The 12,052-nt window shown below is 40.1% G+C and overlaps 1 protein-coding gene across 2 annotated transcripts in view; it reads right to left on the minus strand.

The window, feature by feature from the left end:
- tenm1 (teneurin transmembrane protein 1) overlaps window positions 1-11,594 on the minus strand; it is a 220,131-nt gene extending 208,537 nt beyond the window's left edge. For both annotated transcript variants that reach the window (XM_061786698.1, XM_061786697.1), the window contains exon 1: window positions 11,225-11,594. The gene's annotated coding sequence lies outside the window, so the exon portion shown is untranslated. The remainder of the gene's footprint in view (window positions 1-11,224) is intronic.
- Window positions 11,595-12,052: the final 458 nt, after the last annotated feature.

Here is a 12,052-nt window from a genome sequence, read left to right on the forward strand (position 1 = left end):
TACAGTTGCATGCTATATCGCCCATTTCATCAGCGAGCTGCAACTAAGAAAGTGATCTTATTCCACGCATGACAATATGAAATATTCATGAACTTAAATGATTAATGAATCCCAAGCTTCTGTATTAACCACAGAGCAGTCATATTTGTTTAGCAATGAAATAATATGGTATTGATAGACTAGTATCACAATTTACAGGAGAAAAAAAATGAACCATGAAGTTTTAACATTTGAAACACATCTCAAGAGGACCCACTAATGGACCTGAACTGTATAAGTATATGAATGTCATTTCAGTTCTAATTTACATTAAATCTATAATTCATCCGTGTGTAATGAACTCCTCTGTGCTCAATTTTAAATAACCACACAAAGTGGACTGCATGCATCACATTACAGTGTTGCCCTTCCACACCACCACAACCCCCTCCCCTCATTCACTTTTAGCCAGTGCTAACTCCCCTTTGTCTTATCACTCTCCATACACACATGCACACTCACGCATAAATTCATGAGGGACTCACCAATCCATCACAATATTGGAGCCTTCACAGACTTGCTCCACTCTTGTCCATCCAGAGCAATCAAAGACAAATGCGCTGCTTTTGTAAATCTGCTTAGAGGCGTGATCAAGGCTGACATACACATGTTTGAAAAGGATTTACAAAATCAACTCAGGGTCGAGGTCCCTAAGAGGTCAGGCAACAATGACGCAAACAGCGGGGTAGAGATGTCATGTCCAAAGACCATGAGAAACGTGACTTATGCTTCTCAATCTCCAACAAACATCTTGAACTTCTGATGTATTAGAAGGGAGCATGCAAAATCAAATAGGAGAGGCAGCGAATGAGGAAGAGGCCAGCAGAAGCAGAGAAATCGAGTTTCACGTTGGTAAATAAATGAGAAGAATAGGGAGGCAAAAGTGGAGCCAACATTATTATTAGTTCCTCCGAATGATGCTGTACAGCCGCAGGATTTCAAACACATTTTCACAATAGTGAGAAGGTATTCTTTTCATAACATCTTGGAGACCCCGTGAAAGCGAGCTGCTTTATTTGTTCGCTGTGGCCTTTGCACATTTCGGTGAAGCTTGTTTGCACATGCTAAACCTACTCTCTAAACAGACCACAGGGACAAAAAAGAGAAACACTGAGAAATCTACTCACACTCGAGACTTTACCTCTCTGCCACAGATGCGTTCAAATAAAATAGTGAAAAGCTCATGTTGTTTGCATGTTTTTCATTTTTTCGACCATTACAAAGGGTTGATCATCAGAGCGGAAGTAGGATGAGGATGAGGCTATAGATGCAGATCCATGGCTTTTAGGCCCTTTGGGAGTAAATGGTGAGGTGTAAGTACAATGCCGCTTCTTCTATCAATGTGTAAAATTAAGGTAAGGATTTTCTCAGAGTCTTTGGAAATCTTGCGATGAATCATGTTTTTAAAAAAAAAATGCATCGATTGACAGCCCTAGTTTTAATGGCTCGAATATGCAACAAAATTACAAGTTATAATGTCAAGAGGAGGAAGAGGAACGATGAACATGGGGTGACCAGACAATCTTTTCCCAGTGAACACTATTGTGGGCTTAAAAATACAATTATTGTACATATTTATATTGAGCCCATTATTTTAATACATTTATTCAAGGCCAAGATATATTAATAACCCATTTTTGTATTCATATAAGTTAAAAAATATCCAGATACCAAGGGAGAGGATGAGCTGATATATATCTTTTTTTTTTTTACTTCCTCCTACTCCTTTTGAACATGTAAATGTTTCGAATGATCTAATTGATTTATACTTCTCCAGCGTCAACCCCACAAGAAGCCTCGTCTGCCTCTACTGAAAGCTTCCATCATGCTGCTGTCCGCTGTCAAGCCAGCCGGCTATCAGCTAGTGGCTAAAACTACTCGAGTTACTCATCTGCCTTGGGGATAAGGAGTAGAGTGTTTAAGAGGCACCTTATGATGTTTCAGAAAGAGCACAAAAATAAGCAGTGAGGTGTGAATATGTCCATTTTTCAGTGAATAGTTTTATTTATGCTCAACAGAAAAAAAGTTTGAGTAGGTGATGGTCTACTTTAACGCAGGATTTCAATGTCTCTTGATTGATTATGACTTGGACAAACATTCAGCTCAATCCGATTTGCAGTGCACTTGGACACATTCATAGTCGCTGAAGAGGTAGATTTAAAGTTGCTTATCAATAACAGTGTGTGTGTGTGTGTGTGGGTGTGTGTGTGTGTGTATCGTATATTTATTGTGTTTTAGTTCATTTCAAATTTTGGAGTGTGGAGTCAGTTTCTGTCGCTCAAAGGCACCGATGGCATCAGTGAATGCAGCATGTGCTGATCGTTGCAAACAGCCTCTCAACACGCGCTCCCATTTCTTCACTTTCTTGCCACCCTCTTTTTCCATCACAAACGCTTCCGAGATTCAGAGTGGTTCAGTAAAACTAATGCAGTACATTGCATTGTTTGTGGAGCCTCAAAACCTGCTACAGGGTCACATTGCAGCTCGCCAGTAGCCGTGTGGTGTTAATCGCTTCATGTGCGGCTAAGCAACTGTGCCGGATAACCACTGATCCCAACGAATTTAAGTGGTGCAAAACAGTTTAACAGCTATATCTCCATAATTGAGTACTGCTTACAGGTAGTTGTCAGACTTTGCACACATTTTCAGCAATTACCTTCAAATATGTATCATGTGTTCAGAAACAAAGCTCCAAATTAACTGTATAGCGTCTTTAATAAAAGGTAGCAATTGTTTTAATCTATCAGGTTTGCAATTTTCTTTTTTGAGTGTCAAATGTTGCAAATCAAATGTAGCTTCTTGAAGAATAGAAAATTAAAAGAATTGAAGGATGGCGAGATTGCTAGGTGAGGCATGAAGCGACGGGCTTTTAATTGATGAATACGAGTTAGATATAAATGGGCCACGACCCTCCCACCATGTTCTTGTGCTTTCATAGTTGCTCAAGCCTGAAATCTCTCTCCAATAATGTTAAGTTTACCAGCCACATACAAGCCAGGACCTGACACCACACCACACCACTTGCAACCTTGATCACGTGCAAAAGTATGTTTCCATTGATGGAAGAATACAGCACAACAAGCTTGAGGCCCCAAAGTTTCACCAATAAAACATTCACATCATCTTTTAAAATAACAAGATGACGGAATCCTGCTTCCGGTCTTGACGAGCATTACATTAAAACCAAATACCCCTCAAGGTAGGAAGGAACACAGCAATGACTATCGGGCACTATTTGCGATCTTGACAATCAATAGTTTCTGATATGATCAAAACATGATAAATACGGATGAGCATGATGACCGATTAGTTGAATTAATGATTGATGGAATTTCTAACTATTTTGACTAGGAACTGTGGCTTTGGGGCAGCACGATGCACCACAATGTGGTTAGCACATCTGTCTCGTAGCATCTGGGTTCAACTCGACTCTTGCTTCTCTGTGTGGAGGTTGCATTCTCTCCGAGTGCTCTTGTGGATTTTCTCTGGGTACTAGGGTTTCTCCCCACATCGTAATCCCCCGCATATCTGACATTCACTATTTACAAATTCACCTAATGGTGGGGGTTTTTTTTCGGGGAGGAAATAAATTTAGCTCGGGTTGTTATTGGAAGTTACGGACACTGCATGTACACATGCACTTCCAATGCATTTTCAAAGTCAGATAAAATAATTTACATTGAAGTTAAAATGAGTTTGAAATGATACAGTATTAAACAATTTTGGGATCACAGTTAAAACAATCAATATTGGCAATTATACACATATTGGGCGTTGTCAATGACTCGGTCCGTATTTCCAGCGGATAGCGGGGAATTACTGTATGTTATTTGAATACATGGAATCTGGGCCATTTCCAGGGGATAAGGACTGGGCCTTGCCACAACAGTAAAAATCCCGAAGTAGCTGACACCAACTAGGGTTGCACAATTAACGAAATTTTAATCGCGATCGCGATTTTGGCTGCCATGATTAAATGAGCCTCATCGTCTGTGATTTCTTTTTTTCATTTAAAATGCGGGCACTGCTGCATATGAAAAGGGTTTCATTTGCAGCAGTGCAGCCAACCACCAGGTGGCGAACGTACGGTTAAGGTTTCATTAAGGGCCACGCTCTGTGGCCAACTTCAAAATAAAAGCTTAAAAGGGCATGGATTTCCAATGTAGTAATATATGAAGCGGCGGCACGGTGAACGACTGGTTAGCACATCTGCCTCACAGTTCTGAGGACCGGGGTTTGAATCCCAGCGTGTGTGGCGAATAATCGTGATTAATAATCGTGATTACAATATTGATCAAAATAATCGTGATTATTATTTTGGCCATAATCATGCAGCTCTAACGCCAACCCTAAAAAGATTTGTTTTGTTTGATTTCGTTTTGTGATTTTTGTTTTACCTATAGATGCCACAAGATGGTGGCAAATCACTAATTTATATATAAAAAGTCTCCACACTCATGTTCAAATGCCAGGTTTTTCTGCTATAAAAAAGTTAAATCGTTTCAAAATAAATTGACACGTTAAATGTGACCTATAAGCTGTACAGCTCAATTAAATAAATATATCGTTTAAGAGAAGGGACGTAAAAATAATTATTAAAATAATAATTAAATAATTAAAAATAATAACAAGTGCGCACATCCTCTTATTACTGGGGATGTCGCTGTAATAATAATGAACCAGTCACATTCAGATGCATGTTAAATGGGAGTCAGCACACACCTGGTACCATTTAAAATGTCTCTGATTAACCCCAAATAAAGTTCAAATGTTCTAGTAGGCTTTTCCGGACTCCTTGAAGAATTACACCAAGTACGGGGCTTGATAAACATGAAAATAGGGCCAAAAATGTTTGTTCCCTCAGAAAATCATTTTTTGTTGGTAACCAAGAAACCAAACTGGATCATTGACTGTTGTGCATATGGGTCAAATCAAGTGGCTTTGCTTGAATGAGCTTTCAATGTGGCTTCCAGTGTGAGCATTCTCATTCGTCTGATTTTGTCTCGACAACCTTCTCCCTTAAAGATCTCGGATAAGATATACAGTATTTCTCTTTCATACTACTTCTAACTCGAAAGCCAAGTTCGTTACATGATACTCACTTAGACTTTCTCACCGATCTGAAGCTGATTCCCCAAAAGGAGAAAAAAAAAAAACTTAAACAGATGTGACTATGCAAAGACACATATGCACCACGCTGCTTTACCTTGGCGAGCCAGAAAGGAATTTGACCACAAATACACCGACACACACAGAGCCAGAGACACCCCCTAAAACCACTTAATCAATATTCCTGACAAGGCAAAGCCTTATTCAACACAATTGATATTCCTCCTCTTTTGCAAGATAAATACATGTCACTGTCCTCCTTGCAGGCCTAAAAGGCTGTTCACACTAACTCGTTTTGCAAATAAAGCTTTACATCAAGACTGACAAGCGCCTAAGCTCTCCGCATCAGCCACTGCTCGCTAAAAATCCTCTTTCAATAATGCATTTGGCTGCTAAAACCTCTACTTCTCAAAGATAAGCAAAGTAGCGGCAATACAGGGGCAGAATTAATTGATAAATCAATGCCAGAAATTCGATTCAGTTGTTAGCAAGTAAGACAGTACTTCCTGCATAGCTCCTTAATTAAGTCGTTGATTATGGAGAAATAAGTGAGCTGAAAAGGAGTTGCCGAAGAGATCTCCTATGACTATTAAGCAGCATTAGAGATTAATTTCTGAATACTAAGGGGAATAGTTTTCCATCATTTCTTTACATCATGAGGTTTGCTATCTGAAAAATGGAAGAATATGATCCGGAAGAAGGATTTTTGTAAAGTCCCTAATCTGAAAAGCCTTACTGCTCCCTATAGATTCTTATCCCTGAGCTCTATAGTTGTTTCCATGAGAGAATGATAGATGGACAGACAAAATACAGCAGCCTTGAAAGGGAAGCGCCTCCTACCAAAGAGTGAAGAACATTCTCAATGGCGAGAAGACTCATTCAGAAGACTCATGCTGCAGTTCTGGTTCTTGTAAATGATAAAATAGAAATGCGTGACGTCAAGGTTAAGATGGAATGCTTGACTTTAGGCAGTGTTGTTTAAGAAATGTTTTGCTTTATAAACTACTTTTTGGTAACTTTAACCTTGAAAAATATATTGTGAAAATGGTAGTCTCATTGTATGTTATTTGCTCTTTGCATAGTTTCTTTGTTTGTTATCTGTTCCTAAAATATTTGCATTTCTCATTTTGGTGCTTCTCAAATGAACCATTGTGCTTCTAGGCAGATTTAACAGAACAAACCAACAATCATTTTTTTCTGGGCACATTGGGTGAGAATTACAAGTAGCGCATGCTGTAAAATGTGTCATTTCAGACATTCAGGCCAGTGTTAGTTCAAAAGCAGCTGCACAAACCAGCCACGATTTTATTGGCGTACATTCTGGTTACATTATTTGCTCAAATGACTTTTCTTTGTGCACTTTGCCTTGGCATTTTGGCTGGCAATCAACAGAGAGCTTCTCCCTGTGCAGTTGGAAGTCAATTTTGACAATGATACACATACTTTTTAAAAAAAAAAAAAAAAAAAAAAAGAGTTCATGGTGGATCAAGACTTTTGCTGAAATTAACCTCAACAACAAAAACAGAAAACTCATGCTGGAAAAATTCATTAACCTGATTGCACTGTATGCATGCATACAACAAGGCCTCCAACAGAGTAGCATCAAGCACCGTTTTAGAGCTATTCATCTTTTCCATGAGTTAATAATTCATGATAATCTAGCAAAAGTAAAGCCATGAATATTGCTGGCGATATCCACATGAGGCTATTTACCACTCAGCAGCGAATAAATGAACTCGTTTAGAGGAGGGAATGTACAGCATACAATCACTGTTTAATCTTGCAAGTACGCAACAAGCAAGTAGTTTGTCCATGTAAATCACTTCATAGTCATATAGCAAAGTTACACATATAAATAAGTCATACTCATAAATCATTTCTTACTTAGTTGCAGAATTTGATGAATGGTCTGTTCTTTAATTGTTTTCTAAAATGAAGCGGTCGACTTGCTTTGAGTTCAATCAATTTTGTCAGCATTTGTTTGAAATTTATTTTCTTTTTCACGTTAATTTTGAGAGGAGCAAGATTTAAAGAGAAAGCTATTTTGGACTGAAACCTTCCTTCCTCGATAACATGTACTAAACTGAAGGTCAATTCCTGGTCTCTCAGTAAAGGCTGTCTGGAACACACTCCATTTTGTCCTTTGAATCAACAAGACAAATATAATGGATTTTGACTTAATTGTTTTGACAACAATGCCAAGATTTGCAGGCCGATGTGAAGGACAATTTATGTAGCAATAAATCTGTGAAGAAACAAATATTGATTTTCTGTCTTCTAAAATTGTCCGCTGACTTGATTAATAAAAAATTTCACAGTGAGAAATGTGTCCCTGTAGGTGGGCATCGCCTTTCTTTGTGTGCGTACGTATGTTGGGGGATGATAGTGTAGCAGTTACAGTGTGTGGGGTCAGTGTGAATTTCTGCCTAACACGTATGTGTATTACTGCTTCGACATTCCAAAACCAAATAATACGCCTTGACTAACCCAATATTTGCATTATGTGGAAGGTGCTATTCTAGGGAAAAGCCCACAATATGTCACAATCCACTGCAGACAAATTAAGCACTCAGAAATGACCGCAGCCTCTTTCTGACAGCTTTTCTGTCTCAGCCCTCCAGCTAGCCACGCTCCTTTAACACTCCTCTTCACATGCTAAAAAATGCACACGCCACACTCCTCTTGGCAAATTAATCTCATATTTTAAAGAAAGGTGGAGTGGCCTGACCAGTAAGCCTCTTGAGGCTCTGATCCTTTTGTCGTTAGACAGAGAAGCAGGGTGTTGAAGGTGCAGGAGTGTGAAGGAAGGCTGCAATTGCATTTTCACTATACAATTCTCATACAACACTTTGCCTCTTGTTAAAGCACATATAGGTCCTGACTTTTGCCCAGAGCCCAATGGACGAACACAAGATGGAATAAAGAGCTGGAGATGCCAGTTGAGACAAAGCCAAATACTTAAAAGAAAATTGCCTCTGGCATACATGCTACAACCCGAGCTGTGTGTGCGCGTGTATGTGTGTGTGTGCATGAGCGTGTGCAGGCAGGCACATGTGTGAATTTGTCTGTGCCAACACAAAATGAAGGTGAATTTGTTTTTTATGTATTTTTGTTCTTTTCTTTTACTTCTACTTTTAGTTTCAGCATTAAAATAAAGGCTGTTGTATCAGCATGCATTATTGTATGAAAGAGTACAGTGAAAAATATAGACGCCGAGCACACATACAGTATGTTCACATTGTAGACTAAAATCTAAAAAGCCATTTGCAAATCTAATTCTAATCACTTTAAAATAGTGGCAATATACAGAGTGTTAGGGTCATAAAGTAGTGTATTATGTTTTAATCCAAAATGTGAGCATGCACTAACAAAGTTGACAAAGGGGAGTAGTTTTGAAAATTAGTCAAATTCAAATGAGATATAGTCTCATTTAGTATAGATAGATATAGATCTATAGCTATAGTATAGATATAGAGATATAAGAACAGTTGCCGATTCTTATTTTAAAAACTGTATGAGATTTTCTTTTTTTGCAGGGTTCAACGACTGCCAGCTGATTAGAAGAAATGTTAATTAGCACTGCAAGATTTGTTACACAATTCCTATTGACAATGGAGCGGTGTTACACTAGAGCGAGAAGGCAAATGTTTGAAGTTGCGTAATGTTTAAGTGTGTGTGCATTTGTGCATCCAAGTCTAATTGTCTTGTCATCTGTTCTGTTACTGTAAAATAATTGGTAGAGTGGTGATCATTTGAGCTTTCCTAGCAATTACATTCTTATCATATATGATGGACACGCAGAGAGAGAAGTGGGGGGTAAAATGTCATACTGAGCTTCAAATTGGTTCTTACTGCCGTGGTCGACGTAGTGATCGTGCAGTACTGCTGTATGTGTGTTGTGTTATGAACATCCCCTGTGCCTCTCACATTGTCCTCTCACTAATTCATGACTTCAAATTTATTTAAGAAAAGTCGTTTGGCAGCAACATTGTGGGACAGCGTGAAACGTCTGAACAATTCCGCCGGAGAAGAGAGCATTACGGTGCCATGGGCAACAGCATTCCTGAAATGAAAATTTATTAATAATGCAGGGCTGGATAACAAAAAAGAACATCCAAACCCCCCCCCCCCCCCAAAAAAAAACAACCCCCTGCTGTTTGGTACAAGGCCGCACTACACAAAGACAATGCCGTTTCACTCAAATCTCAGGCACTTTAGTATCACACACGTGATGACTTTTGAGCGTCTTCTCCTCATGGGACAATGGGATATGTTGACGGGCAAAACTTCTAACGTTGCAGTGCCTCTGTTGCACTACAATAATGATCTGACACCAAGACATGGAGATGAGCTAGCATGCTTCTTCAAATTTCCATCGCACCATATGTGCGAACCCCCTTGCAAACAGGACTGAAAATTAAAAAATGAGAGCAACAGCTGAACGAGATCATTAGTATCGCTGCACTGCTGGCCTCAAACTGCTGCTGAGGAGTCAACTGGCTCAAATTGATGTGATTATGAGTGAAAGGAGGAATGTCGGACGGATTGATTAGCCATGTTGGACAACTGACAGAAATGCCAATGCCGTATCAGTGGCATGAGCAGGGGTGTAATTGGTAATGTGACATTTCAATTCAAAGAGTCGCCATAATGGGTGTGGCATATAAGATATCCTCTTAATTACCAGTGAAAGGGTCTAAAAGAAGCATCCGTATGGAGATGACAAGTTTAATGCACAAACATCAACACTCGTTGGTTTTGTGTGTGTGTGTGTGCCCCAGGTTGTACGTTGGAGTGTGTGAGAAAGGGCTTGCAGCTTGTGTGTGTGTGTGTGTATAGTATGTAACCCCCATGCACAGATGATCTGTTAATAAAAAAAGAAAAAAAGAACAGAGACAGATGGTCTTATTTCATTATCAATAAGGCACACGCCGAGAAAAAATAAATAAAGAACGGTGCTCGCCTCATCATGGACAGCTTCAGGTAGGACAGTGTCACACATACTGTACATTGCAATTTTATTTGGGTTTAAAAATGATGGAGTAAAACAGAAATACATTCCCTATTTTCTGCTTGAATTGTAATGGTTGCTGCAGGAATAGTACATTGCAATAAATTGAAGTTTCTGATTAAATAGATTTGCGTTGACAAAAAGAAAACTATTTTTTTTCAATGCCTTGCTGAATAAAGCATAATTAACAAATTGTGTATTAAAGTTGTTTTTGTCTTTTTGTCAATTATTGAGATATATATGTGCTGATTTATGTATTACTTGGTCAACATATGTCTTCAGTGGTTTACTGAAAGCAATTATAGTGTGAAGAAGAGAGAAGGTATAATTTAAATCTATCCGAGCATATCCATACTGGTGCAAATTATGGTGACTTCTTTCATTTCTTTATTAAATTATGATTTATAAAAAAGCGTTTTGCTGCCCTTAATTACATATTCAACCTCATTCCCTCATTCATTTTAAAGTCATCCAATGTGGGGAAAATATGATATGCAGCTCAATAATGAAATCTTGCTTGGGGATGCCACAGCGTTCTGTATTCAGAATGTTACTGTATTACAGGAGCCATATAAAAAGTGTCACATCTGCTTTGCCTTCTGGACCTGCAGACCCTTTTTGTCAAAATATTACACTTTTGGCATTGTATAAAATCAGGCAAGTCTGTGCTTTTTGACCAATACGGTCCAGTAGGCTACGATTGTGGTTAAATAAAGGGGTCCAGTCAGAGAGCTCTAAACCCTGTGGACCTCATGTGGCCCTGTTGGCATCATTAGGCTACTTTAGTGCTGATGCTGATGGAGTGGCACCAGCCAGCATTGGAGCGGCTCGGGGCTGCCAATGTGGCACTTTGCAAGCGTGTACTGTATGTCACAGTCTTGTGTGTACGTCGAGCGTTATTCGCACGCGCCCGCGTTGCACCGCACACTACAGCACGCAGACGAGAACAGCTGATGACCATTTCCTGTCAACTCACGTTGTCCCGGCAGCCGAGCCGCCTTCGGCCAAGCAACAGCGCTGACAACCGCACGCACGCCTTGCGTGAGGCCACAACAGGACGCTTACCTTCCCGACGTGCAGCAGCCATTCTTTGTCGGTCCAAATCCACGTTTAAGATCCAAAATGCGGAGCAAGAATAATCCCACCCGCCCGCAGCAGAATCGGAACCCCGCGACGCGGTGCCTTTGCCGAACGTGGCTGCGACGCCACCTCGGAGTCTGCCGGTTCCGCTTCGATGTTGACGCCGCAGAGGGAGGGGGGTCTGCTAATGCGAGAGTCAGGCAGAGCGGTGCGTGACAGAAGGGCGCCCGGCAAGCTGCGACGATGAGCCGCACTTGAACCCGATCAGACTGACTGACTGACTGCTGTTGCTATTGCTGATGCTGCCGAGCCTCCGCGCCGCTATAACACCATCCGTGGATCATACCACCGCACCGCGGATCAGGGGGTGTGGCACACACCGCTCTTCTGCACGATGCCATGCTGTCCTCTTACTCTCAGAAATAAGACTCTCAGACTTTCGGGGCACAGGGGCCAATTGTCACAAGGATGAGGCCCTCAAATGTGTTCTTCGTATATATATCCCCTTAACACATCTTTGACCCTTAAAAGGATACAAATTTAATTCACCAAGATGTCCAATAATTAGCCCTGCGGGGTACATTAGTGTCAATTATACAGAAATGGGCTCCCTCGTATCTGACAGTCATTAGTAACATTATTTATGGTCACGCACAGCCTCTTTGTTTTCGGCGATCAAAAGTAGCTTCCACATAGCAACATATATTGGCATTTGACAATATAGCAGTTTTTCCAAGATAATAAATTGAACTTGACACAGCCAAAGGACCCGTAAGCTATGTTTTCTTTTGCTAAATGAAGCGCTTAATGACT

This window comes from Phyllopteryx taeniolatus, chromosome 10 (assembly GCF_024500385.1).
Source record: "Phyllopteryx taeniolatus isolate TA_2022b chromosome 10, UOR_Ptae_1.2, whole genome shotgun sequence".
NCBI classification, from domain to species: domain Eukaryota; kingdom Metazoa; phylum Chordata; class Actinopteri; order Syngnathiformes; family Syngnathidae; genus Phyllopteryx; species Phyllopteryx taeniolatus.